The sequence below is a fragment of the Odocoileus virginianus genome, chromosome 25 (genome assembly GCF_023699985.2).
Source record: "Odocoileus virginianus isolate 20LAN1187 ecotype Illinois chromosome 25, Ovbor_1.2, whole genome shotgun sequence".
NCBI lineage: Eukaryota > Metazoa > Chordata > Mammalia > Artiodactyla > Cervidae > Odocoileus > Odocoileus virginianus.
The window spans coordinates 38,958,962-38,972,656 of NC_069698.1; positions in this window are offsets into that span (position 1 = coordinate 38,958,962).

Genomic DNA, 13,695 nt, shown 5'->3' on the forward strand with positions numbered 1-13,695 from the left:
TTAAATCTTTTAGAGAATGCATAATGATTTATTTTTTTAAAAAGCAGCAAAGCCTCATGAAACTCAGGAATAACCTGGCCCTGTTTAGTGAATTAACATTAATCTGTTAATTTATCAATGTTATCCAAGATAAGAAATTGGGGAATAAGCAAATGAAGTATATGTTGTCCATGTTTAGCTTCTCTGTATCCTTTGAGGAACTGCTATTCCATTTCTTGATTTGGATAAAGCTATCAATCTTATGATCCTGCCTTTCACGGCATAAAGATGCATGTGAGACCCAAGCTGGCCGTGTACATCCCATTTCCCTGGATACAGTGATTGTACCAGAGATGGTGAAATAACTCAAGCAGAGCCAGAACTCTATTTCTGATGCTAAAGATGCCATATGTCTGCAATGAGAAAGGACACTTTCACAAGCGATGCGGAACAAATTGCCTGAATGGCTACTACAGAAAAATAGTAGTGATGATGAGAGAAAGGTTGAAGGGTGTGGCTTTGTGAGAATGTGCATGTAGTCATGTGTGCGTGTGTGTATAAACATATATAAAAGTTGGGCTGAAAGGCAAACATTTGATGGTGCTGTTTGATTTGCCTCTCATTTTGAATAGTTCCTTTGACTTTACTTCATAAGCTAAGTTTGTTTTATTTTGTTTAAAAATTGTTTAGAAGTTGGTTTGAGTTACTATTACTAACAGCTGAAACTAATTGGGCATCACAGTGTTGATTCAATAGAATGTTTTAAAGAGTATCTGGAAATTAAAAGGCTATACTAAGAGTATTTTTATATAAAAAGTGAAGCTATAACACAAAAATACTTACTTAGTTTGTCTCCTAGGTGTCATTGGCAGAAAGAATATTTTCACTCCAAAATATTCACACATATTTTCCTTTTAGTGTCACTTTAGAATTACCAACTTTATGATAGTTTTATTATATATGCATATATAATACAAACATATATGCACATATATGTATAATATAAAATATATGTATAAGTATATACAATATAAATAGTATGTTAGATATAAATATATGTATGATGTAAATATAAAATATACAAAATATAAATACAAACATATATATACACATGTGTATTATATAAAACAAATAAACAATTTGTTCCACATTGTTTGTGAAAGTATCCTTTCTTATTGCAGACATATGGCATCTTTAGCATCAGAAATAGAGCTCTGACTCTGCTTGAGTTACTTAGCCACCTCTGGTACAATCATTTTTCTCTACATATCGATTAAATACATCTAATCCATCTATATGATTGTATTTTGCATTCCATATATATCTTCAATGTCTCCAACCATGGATTGAACTAACAATGAATTATTTTGTTGTTTTTTCTCTGTGGTCTATTATCTTTTATTTAGTTTTGTTGTTCAAATATCTTTAGACAACAAAGAATTTTTGCAAGTAATAAACCATATTTTATATTTAAAAGCCAAACAACCAAATCAAATACAAAGAAATGGGGTGCAGGGATGCCAGAAGATAACATTAGAATATAGCACAGCAATTTTTGAATCTCCAATAGCACAATCATATGTTTTCTTCTACATGATCATTTTTAACCTAAAATACTGAGGGTACAGAAATAATAGAGAAAAAAATCCTTGAAAAGTAAGCTATTTTGAAATGTAAAAGCTTTTAATTGTATTCTCAACTTTGAGATTAAAAAAATAAAATGCCCAAGGTATTTAACTCATTCACAAATGAATACCATACTATACATGAGGAAAGTCTAGCTGTTTGCTTGCTTCTTCAAGGATTTTTTTTTTTCCCCAAACAAGTGCTGTGTTGTAGATCAACTGCCATATTGTAGAACCTTTAATAAAGAATAATGTCTGAGTTAATAATCATGGGTTGAAAATATTCAAAAAGAAAAATTTCAAAAAACAAAACTTGAGTTTGATGTGTGCTGGTAACTATTTACAAAGCATTTACATTGTATCAGGCATTACAGGGACATTAGAGGTGATTTAAAGTATACAGGAAGACATGCATAGGTTATATGTAAATACTATGACACTTTATACAAGGGAATTGAGCATATGCAGGTTTTGGTATCCTTGGAGATTCCTGGAACAAACCCTAGATTATTACTGAGGGGTAACTGATTGAAGGCAGAAAACTGGATAACAGAAGATGAGATGGGTGGATGGCATCACCAACTTGATGGACATGAGTTTGAGCAAGCTCTGGGAGTTGGTGATGGACAGGGAAACCTGGCATGCTGCAGTGCATGGGGTCGAAAAGAGTTGGACACAACTGAGCAACTGAACTGAACTGTGCCTGTACATGTAATATGTTCTGAGGCACATTATCTATATGTGTATATATACACACATGTATATAAGTGAGTGATAATCATTCAGTCCTGTCTGATTCTTTGCAACACCATGGACTGTAGCCCACCTGGCTCCTTTGTCCATTGAATTCTCCAGACAAGAATACTAGAGTAGGTTGCCATTTCCTTCTCCAATATATGTGCATATATATATACACACACATATACATAAATATATAGATAAATATAGGTATAGATGGGCTTCCCTGATAGCTCAACTGGTAAAGAATTCACCTGCAATGCAGGAGACCCAGGCTCAATTCCATGGTTGGGAATATCTCCTGGAGAAGGGATAGGCTACCCACTCCAGTATTCATGGGCTTCCCTGGTGGTTCAAATGGAAAAGAACCCACCTGCAACATGGGAGACGGATTCAGCCCTTGGGTTGGGAAGATCCCCTGGAGGATACCATGGCAATCCACTCCTGTATTCTTGCCTTGGAGAATCCCCATGAACAGAGGAGCCTGGCAGGCTACAATCCATGGGGTTGCAACGAGTCAGACAAGACTCTTTGAGTGACTAAGCACAGTACAGAACATAGGTATAGATACAGATATAGATAAAGATGTAGCTATACAAAGATTCTCTAATTGACCAAAACCTAGTCTAGTCTGGGTCTTCTGAATTCTCTTCCCAACCAGGTAGGCCTCAACTTTTGGATTTCCATGTTCATTTTCATGTTGTCCGATTTTATCATGAATCCTGCTATGTCATTTTATCCAGAATTTTCCATTCTCAGTGTCTGATCACCCTTCATATCTTATCATGTTCTTATCTCTATCATCTTCCAGGTCATGTCTGGTCACTCTGACCTGACTTCAGCAAGAATCCTGATAGTTCAGCTAGACTGGAATCCTCCTTTAATATTTCCTCTAAATAATTTTTTATACACTGATCTCACTGTACCCCATCTTGCTCCTCGGCTATAAAAGTCCCACTTTCTCTTGTGTTTGGAGTGGAACCCAATCTCTTTCCCTTGCTTACTGCAAAACTCCATTGCAGCTCTCCCTATTTGCTGTTGTTTAATCATTGAGTCATGTCTGGCTTTGTGGGCCCCCATGGACTATAGCCCACCAGGCTCCTCAGTCCTTATACATTCCTAGGCAGGAATACTGGAGCACACTGACATTTCCTTTTTCATGGTTTTTTTCCTCACTCAGGGATCCAACATGTGTCTCCTGCTTGGTAAGTATATTCTTTACCACTGAGCCACTTGTGAAGTCCCAGTGGTCCCTATTTCTGTTGCAAAGACCTCACGAATACAGTCTTCCTCACCATTTCTTAACAAACATCACAATTAGTATTTTATTTTCTTTAATAATACACTCACACATGCATAAAATCAATAAGAATACTATTAAGAATATATTATGTGACTACGTACTGGAAACAAAAAATTAAGGATGAGGTCCAAGCAAACTCATAAGCAAGAAAGACATAAATATATACACTTTAAAGTACAATACTCTATGTGTTATCCTATAATTTCAGAACAAAAAGGGATGCCACAGTATGTTCCAAGTGTATTTCATTGCTCAGTTGTGCCTGACTTTTGTGATCCCATGGAATATAGCCCCCCAGCCTCCTCTGTCCATGGAATTTTTTAGGCAAGAATATTGGAATGGGTTGCCATTTCTTCCTCCAGGGTTTCTTCCTGAACCAGGGATTGAAACCTGGTTCAGGGTTCACCTTCTGTGCCTCCTACATTGCAGGCAGATTCTTTACCCACCGAGTCATCAGGAAAGCCTTTATCCTCCCAAATATAACAGTTAATCTGAAGGTAAAAGCATAACTTCAGGTTCATGCGGTCCATGTGATTGCAGATAGCCTTCCAAACATGAAAGGCAATAATTGCAAATATAGAGGTGTATGGCATAAAACAAGGACTTGGGAAAATAGAATTTAGAAATGGATCAAAGGGTGAGATTTTAAAATGAAAAGTCTGAATTATGTAGTGTTTTATATGCTACACTGAAAATATTTTGAATTCCTTGGGGAATGCAGAAATATTTTTAACAAATATGCTGTGATAAAGTTGATGATGTAGGAGCAGCATATTGGTGATAATATTGAGAATTATGAACCTTGGTTAAGATGAGAAGTCAGTTAATCACTTGTAAATTGGTAGTGATGATACAGATGAGAAAATCGCTTTCTAAGATATTTCAGAAGATAAATTGATAGAACATGACATTCACTTTAGGAAAATAATCAATCACTATAAAATCTAAATTTAGCCATTATTCAGATGGCAGCATCATTTATTAAAACAAAAAATATTGAATAAGAAGTTTGGTGAGGCAGGAGGCAAAGAGTTTAGGTTTCAATATGTTAATCAGAGACATTATTTTGCCAACAAAGGTACATCTAGTCAAGGCTATGGTTTTTCCAGTAGTCATGTATGGATATGAGAGTTGGACAATAATGAAAGCTGAGTGCTGAAGAAACAATGCTTTTGAACTGTGGTGTTGGAGAAGACTCTTGAGAGTCCCTTGGACTGCAAAAGTTTTAACCAGTCCATCCTAAAGGAGATCAGTCCAGAATATTCATTGGAAGGACTGATGCTGAAGCTGAAACTCCAATACTCTGGCCACCTGATGTGAACAGCCCACTCATCTAAAATAGACCCTGATGCTGGGAAAGATTGAAGGTGAGAGGAGAAGGGGATGGCAGAGGAAGAGATGGTTGGATGGCATCACTGACACAATGGACATGAGTTTGAGTAAACTCTGGGAGTTGGTGATAAGGACGCCTGGCGTGCTGCAGTCCATGGGGTCACAAAGAGCTGGACAGGACTGAGCGACTGAACTGAACTGACGTTAATCGGGGTATTTGAAAGTCAGCAGTACACTCATGAAAGCTGGAACAATAGGAATGGAGGTTTTTAATAGAAAGTGTATAATATACAGACTGACTTTTTAAGGAATTGCAAAGAGAACCTCAAAGAGAAACTATCATTTAACCTGGAGAACAGGAAATGGCAGAGGTCTGCAGTCTCAGGTAGTTATAAAAAGAAAGCAGTTATCCCAAGGGGTTCATGACATGCTACTCCCATCCCCTAGCATTTGAATATTTTCAGTTGAAGGAGTTTGGATAAAAACAACAACAACAACAACAACAACAAAAGCTGGAGAAGCAGGAAGGTCAGTTTGACACAGTTCTCTGTATCTCCTAAAACAGGTCTTCAAATCTTCATGCAAGAGAGGTCATCCTTATACTTGAAGGGAAGGAGTGTTCTTATTTCTGAAGGCAAAGGAATGTTGAAAATAACCTTAATAAACTGGCCTTGCTAAACTTCCCCCAGTGTGCTGCATTCATCTCCTACTCTTTACCTTGCCACATTCTTCTACAGCTGTGCAATCTTCCTCAAACCTAGCATCAGAATATTCTGGTTTTACTGTTTCTTGGAGTATTCATTTCCCTATGAAGGTTCCTGTTCCACTTAAAACTTACATCAAGCATAACTATATGCTTTTTCCTGTTAATCTATCTTTGTCAGTTTATTTTACAAACCCAGGCAAGCACACTAAGAGGGTGGAGTAAAACATTTTTCCCCACTACAATCAGCATTGTTAAATACTGAGAATAAGCCATATATTGTTTTGTCCATGAGGACAGTAGCCAATGAGGTAATGAGTCATCTTAGTAAAATTGTGTTTTGAAAACATGTAAAGAAGCAGCCATTTTGTAGTGATATGACAGGAAAAGTAGGAATAGTTCCATATAGTATATTTTCAACTTAAAGATATATCAAGAAATTTGCCAGTGGGGATAATATGCACCTGTCTGTGCAGGCTGAAGAGAGAAGGAATATATCCTTCCTGGGCATCTGTGGGCAAGTGAGGGGAATGGTACAAAAGAAAAAAAAATGTAAGAAGGATTTAACCAGATTAAAGTTCTCAATGAGAATGAAAAGATGCCTTTGTTTAAAGATTCTATAAAAATACTCTGATAAGCACATGTACGAGCACATTAAGGAAGAAGTACTTTCTATGAAAGAGTCGTGACAACTTTTGTTCTGACAATTTTTACATATAAGCATATGATATAAAGCTATTAAATTTTTTTAAAAAAGTGAAGTCAGTCTTGACCAACTCTTTGTGACCCCATGGACTGTAGCCCACCAGTCTTCTCCATCCATGGAATTTTCTAGGCAAGAGTACTGGAGTGGGTTGCCATTTCCTTCTCCAGGGGATCTTCCCAACCCAGGGATCAAACCCGGGTCTCCCGCACTGCAGGTAGATGCTTTACCGTCTGAAACACCATGGAATCCCAAATATAAAAAAAGGGTTTGCTCAAAAACTAGCTTCACTTATTTCTAGAAAAACCTGTTTTGGCAGACATCATCACTGAATTTTACTCTGACTCGGGAAAAATGCATAGGTGTTAGCACTCTCATTTTTTCCATCTTAGAGTCATTGTGAACAGAGACAAAGCAAAGTTCCAAGATCTAAGTGACTAGTCACAGTCATTGAGTTTGGGCTAGGGCTACAAGAAAGGCAGGTCACTGGCATTTTTCTTCCCCCGTAAGGTTCAAACAGGTAAATAAAAACTTCTGCAAAATACCTTTTGAATGCCAAGATATATTTTTCCCTAGAACAATGAGAGAAACGAAGCAGTATCTCCTTACATGTCAAACTACATTTATTAAATATAAAGATACAGTAGTAAAGAACCAGTAAGAAGTAGTATAAGGATCTTCTTGTCACAAAATTTGTTTTCCTCCCTGCCTCCACTAAGCAGGAAAGGATGCCATTGTTTTTAAATTAAAAAAAATAAAATTAAAAAATTAATATTAGGAGGAAGGACGTTACTGTATTATTAGAGCCCCAAATCTATTTGTGGCTCATAGAGGTGTTTTAACACCTAATTTAAACCCATGTATTCTTTAATATGGAAATTAATGTTTGGGTGTCTAATAAAGATATTCTTTTCTTCTCTTTTCTAGGCACTAAAGCCCTCAGTTTTGCATATATATATATATACATATATATATACATACACACACACAATTATAGGTGTATATATATATATGCCAAATCCCTGTCCTCATTGAAGGTATTCTTTCATAATAATACAATAAGCAATGTTGTAATGTTAGAATACATATAATAGAAATACTGCAATAGTGATATTCCTTATTCATCTCTTTTGTTTAATTTTAGTAAATATTTTTCTAGGTTCTATTAACAAATATTATATATTATTTTTAAAGAGTAGTTCTGTAGCCTGGCTTAAGTTGAAGATTTCTATGGAAAATATGGACACATTTCTAAAATTTAATCTTTAGACAAATATACTGTTCACTGCTATTTAGATTTCCTTTTAAAAAAACTCAACTGAACTTGCATAAAACTTTCTTATTCAACTTAGTTGAGTGCATTTTAAAGTCAGGTGTAAGACCAGGTGTTTGCTTGGCCTCCCATTTAATTGTCTACTTGTTTTTTCCACCTGAAAGATTTTTCTTCAAATGCCTTGCCAAGACACAATGCATTTGCTACATTTATAGTCAGCTCTTGATTATCTCCTGGGATTACTACATGATAGATTACCTGTAGCAAATCTTGCTTTTCAGAACTTATTGACATTGCTATCTTCTCTGTTTTCAATTAAGCCATTCCTGACATGCAGGCTGTTTTTCTAGCTAGTAAGGTATGCTTTAAAAGTCAAACCATTATCTGACTGCACTTAACATTTTAAATAACAGCCAGACATCATATTTTAATAAGTTTTTCCAACATAAAATATATTGGGTGACATATTCATCTATCCAAGAAGAAAGATAACACATTGGAATGTTTAATTGCCACATTCAATTCTGTGTCATTATAAACCAGAATAATGACAATCACTGAAAGATACTAGATCACAAAAGAAAAGTATGCAAATAGTCTTCTTCACCTTAGTCTGTGAAAAGAACATGAGGGGATCACAAAGGTATATGTAACTACCTAACATTTTAAATTAATTTAAATGAAATAAAACATTTCATTTCATACTTACATATAGCACTTTAAAACAAATATCTGATATCAAGGAATGTTCATCTCCAATATCAGGCAAAATTCTAAGCCTCTTAAGGTAGCATTCTTGTGAGGAAAATAAGACACACATCTTACTCTACGTTTTACCCCACTTTCCCTGGTCTCAATAATCTGTGGATACAAATGAGTTCACAGTTTTGTAGCCACAGCTGCTAGCTTAAGATTAATCTTGTCTTTGTCAGGTTGGACACAATATTCTTGTAACACCACCCAGAGCCTTTAGTCCTGTTTCTAGGCGTTTCTAGAGTGACCCACATTTGGCATTGGCTCATGAATAAATTATATAATGTTCTTTCAAAATGAATCCCCTCAACATTAAAACAAATATTTCAAAAATAACACTCCCAAGTTATTTAGTTTGTTACTCTCTATTGCTTTGGAATATCATAGTAGTTATAACATCCACTCCACTCTTATAGATATGTATCTAGCTTTTCATGACTTTGCTTTTCATTTGATGCTTTTTGAACTCTTTTTAGACAGTGGCTATTTAAACATTTATGTACAGTGTTTTGAGTGATGCCTTAAATCTATATGGCCAATCAGTAGGCAACCAAAATAGAAGAAAACTGTATGATTCATCCATATGATTCAAATATGACATAATTAACATGATTATCATGTTTTAATAAATGTTTAAAAAGGATAAGGTGATCAAGCCTGGCAGAGACATGTTTTTCTTTAGATGGAAGAGATCTTTTTACATGGTAGATGGAAGAAATCTTTTTTCTCATGAATGTTTGGGAGAAGATATTCCATTAAGGAGGAAGAAAAAATGAGAGAGTCAGGATAATGTTAGTATGTATATTAGTTAGTACTAACTAACTAATGTACTAACTAACATTAGTTAGTACACAAGTAAATATGACTGAAAAGATAATACAGAGGGGACAGAATGCAATGAATGAGGGACATAGTAAGAAGGAAGCTGAGGAAAAAGGTAGTGACTTAATTGAGAAGGACCAGCTCAATTATAGCAAGGATTTAATTGATTTATCACTGCACCGGGTCTTCCTTGCTACATGGGTGCTTCCTCTAATTGCAGCAAGCGGGGGCTACTCTCTATTTGTGCTGCGGAGGTTTCTCATTGCAGTGGCTTCTCTTATTGCAGAGCATGGGCTCTAGAGCTCTTAGGCTCAGTAGTTGTGGCACTTGGACTTAGTTGCCCTGAAACAAGGGGAATCTTCCCAGGATCAGGGACTGAACCTAGTTCCATTCATGGGCAGGAGGGTTGTTAACCACTGAATCGCCAGGGAAGTCCTGGCAGGGATTTTAAATTGCAGTAAATAAGTGAAAATGCAGCAGTACTGAGAGAGAGTGATAAGAACTGATTTATATTGTAAAAAGATAACTGTTATGTTATGCTATGTGTAGAATGTTGAGAAGGAGGAATGGAAACACAAAGACCAGTTGAAGACTGCCTAGGTGGAATACATTGGCTTGAATTAGTTTACTGATCAATAAGAAAATATATATAAAACATTTTCCCCCAAAAGAGTCACATTAATTGTGAGAGCTAAGCTATACATTGAGAAAATGGAAACAGGATGCATCATTCAGAATTAATCATCTTTTTTTATTTGAAGAAACACAGACTAAACAACACTGGGTAGAGTATCTTAAAATGAATAGCTATGGATGAAAGATTCAAGAAATACAGACATCTTTCTAAACCCCACAATAAACCACACATCAAATTAAGGCAGAGGAACCACACACATCAAATTGCCAATCATCAAAAAAGCAAGAGAATTCCAGAAAATAAACAAACAAACATCTATTTCTGCTTTATTGACTATGCCAAAGCCTTTGACTGTGTGGAACACAATAAACTGTGGAAAATTCTGAAAGAGGTGGGAATACCAGACTACCTGACCTGCCTCTTGAGAAACCTGTATGTAGGTCAGGAAGCAACGCTTAGAACTGGACATGGAACAACAGACTGGTTCCAAATAGGAAAAGGAGTCCATCAAGGCTGTATATTGTCACCCTGCTTATTTAACTTATATGCAGAGTACATCATGAGAAATGCTGGGCTGGAGGAAGCACAAGCTGCAACCAAGATTGCTGGGAGAAATATCAATAACCTCAGATATGCAGATGACAGCACCCTTATGGCAGAAAGTGAAGTAGAACTAAAGAGCCTCTTGATGAAACTGAAAGAGGAGAGTTAAAAAGTTGGCTTAAAGCTCAACATTCAGAAAACTAAGATCATGGCATCTGGTCCCATCACTTCATGGCAAATAGATGGGGAAACAGTGGAAAAGTGGCTGAGTTTATTTTTCTCAGCTCCAAAATCACTGCGGATGGTGATCGCAGCCATGAAATTAAAAGGCACTTACTCCTTGGAAGGAAAGTTATGACCAACCTAGACAGCATATTAAAAAGCAGAAACATTACTTTGTCAGCAAAGGTCTGTCTAGTCAAGGCTATGATTTTTCCAGTGGTCACGTGTAAGTGTGAGAGTTGGACTATAAAGAAAGCTGAGCACAGAAGATTTGATGCTTTTGAACTGTGGTGTTGGAGAAGACTCTTGATAGTCCCTTGGACTACAAGGAAATCCAACCATTCCATCCTAAAGGAGTTAAGTCCTGGGTGTTCACTGGAAGGACTGATGTTGAAGCTGAAACTCTAGTACTTTGGCCACCTGATGCAAAGAGCTGACTCATTTGAAAAGACCCTGATGCTAGGAAAGATTGAGGGAAGGAGAAGGGGATGAGAGAGGATCAGATGGTTGGATGGCATCACCGACTCAATGGACATGGGTTTGGGTGGACTCCAGGAGTTGGTGATGGACAGGGAGCCCTAGCATGCTGCAGTTTATGGCATCGCAAAGAGTCAGATATGACTGAGTGACTGAACTGAACTAAATAGAGACAAGGAAAACCTTTGACTATTTCCACTTCTGCTCTTGCCATTTGCTAAACATAAGGAGGACATATCCAGTCTAGTCCCAGGTGAAGTATGAGAAGAATATGAACCAGAATCATACAGAACAAACTCAGAAGAACCTCCTTGACAATATAAACACTTTAGATTCCTGAGCTGAGTAAACATTTGTTTCTCTATGTCTCTAAAGTTGCATGACTTTGTTATATAGCATTATTGTGACAATATATAATTGATACAGATGATATAAGGGAAAAGCTATGCCAGTTTATACTATAATTATAGGTAGAGAAGTTCTCTGAAAGTACACTAATCCACTTTGAGGCTTAGAATATTAGCATTTGGAAGTCCTAGGTATTAAAATTTTTTTCAATTCATGTAGGGTTATGAATTAAAATAGAAAAGTAGATTAATTCCCTACTTCTCCCTAGGAACCATGAAGGAAGTCATCCTTACAAAATGGAAAACTCTAGGAAATAGAAGGGATTCAAGAACAAGTAGGACACAGAGCCTCTGACTTGATATTTTTTAGCTTTAGATTATGATTTTATTATGTACTTTCACCAGAATCCATAACAGTGATACTGCATCTTATGTTCTTTAGTTGCCTGACAATCATCTGTCTCATTATATCAGGTGTTCGCTGGTTCAGGTGCATTCTGCAAGCTTCCTCCATAATTAAGTTCATATATTTTGTGTTTAGTAAGTATTTGGTGTGATTCACTGAGAAATGTGCATAAACCATCAAGTAAATCTAGAATATCTTATTTCTTCTTACTTTCCCTTTGCTTGTAGTTTGTCTTGAAAATGAACATTGTCTCCTTTGTTCACTAAAGATGTTGGTTTCAAGTGGAGGTTGTAATTGATCAAGCATTGCTCTTGTAAATTTCCATTACACTCCACATGCATGTAACAGACATACTCTTGTTTGTCATTTTGTATTAAAAAATGTTTTATAAGAATCATATTCATAATACATGCTCATGAACAAAGAAGCTTGGTAGACTACAGTCAATGGAATCACAAAGAATCGGGCATGACTTAGTCGCAAAACAACAACTGTGCCAATGGAAAATACATTGGATACTTCTTTAGTAGATGCCTTAAGAATAAAGAATGAAGTCCAAAGATACAGTGCAGAGCAAAAGCTTCTGAACCAGGATACAATCTTGGATAACTTAATCACTTGGAAATTCTGGAAGATTAAGTATTTAGCTAAAAGAGAGACTGAGTAAATCTATGTCACTGAGTCAAACCAGTAATACACAGTAACACTAACACCTTTTTCTTCTGCAATCTTGGGCACGTGTCCGACAAAAAATTTCAGTGAATGCCTTATGCTTTAATAAGTATCCCTCTTTCCATAAATGTTTTTGTAAATAAATGCAAAGGTATACAATATGTGTGAATTAGCAGATATATTGGAATGGTAACTTTTCTCCCCCAATAAACAGTTTAAGTGTGCTTATTTTAAGAAAATGTGTCATAACTTTTCTGAGAATCAAAAAATATGCTTTAGAAGGTATAAGGTTACAGAAAGCACTGTCTTCTCATGCATGAGTTATTGAAGTTTTCATAGACACAATAATCATTCCATCTTTAAGTCCTCATGTGTATATATCTTATTTTATCTATTTCCTAAACCTCTTGGCTTTAAAAAAAAAAAAACATAGAAATAAATGTCTTATTTCATGCCATTCCCTGAGTTACATTAAAATAATATGCACAGAAGAAAGCTGTGCTTTCTTCTTACCAAGCTTGCTTACCAAGCCATGAAAACTGCTTCTCAGCTAGAAATACAAATGTTCTCCTTGATTGAGTTTTAATGAAGATAGATATATACACCTGCAAATGCATAGAGGGAAAGGGAAAAGAGGAGAAGGCAGAAAATAGAATCTGAGTGAATGCATTTATGAGCAAGTAGAACCTGTGGGCTTTCCTTCATAGGATTGTTTCCGGCAAGTTTGAATATGAGTGCAGAGCTAGTATTGTAGAGCCACTCTTCTCTGCCACTTCAATTTCCTATCTTGTCTTCTTTTCAGCCTAGGATAAAGCTCTTCAAATCAAACCTCTCCTTTTCTGATTTTCTGATCTAATTATAACAGCATTTTCTCAGCAATCAACATCAGTGTTACATCCCACGAAATTGCCTTGTATTTTGAAGATTGGTATTTACCACCCATGTTCACTTTCTTTATTTCTTTTTTTTTCCACTTAGTCAAATACAGCTGCTATTTGCAGTTCTTACAAACCATTTGCATCTCTCTGACCATGACAGGAAAGTTTCCACCACATAGCAACTGTGCCTTCTTTTCTGTACACTTAAAATTTATGACACAAGCTTGACAAACAAATAGAAAATATACTCTATCCTATAAAGTGCTACTCCTTTACACAAAT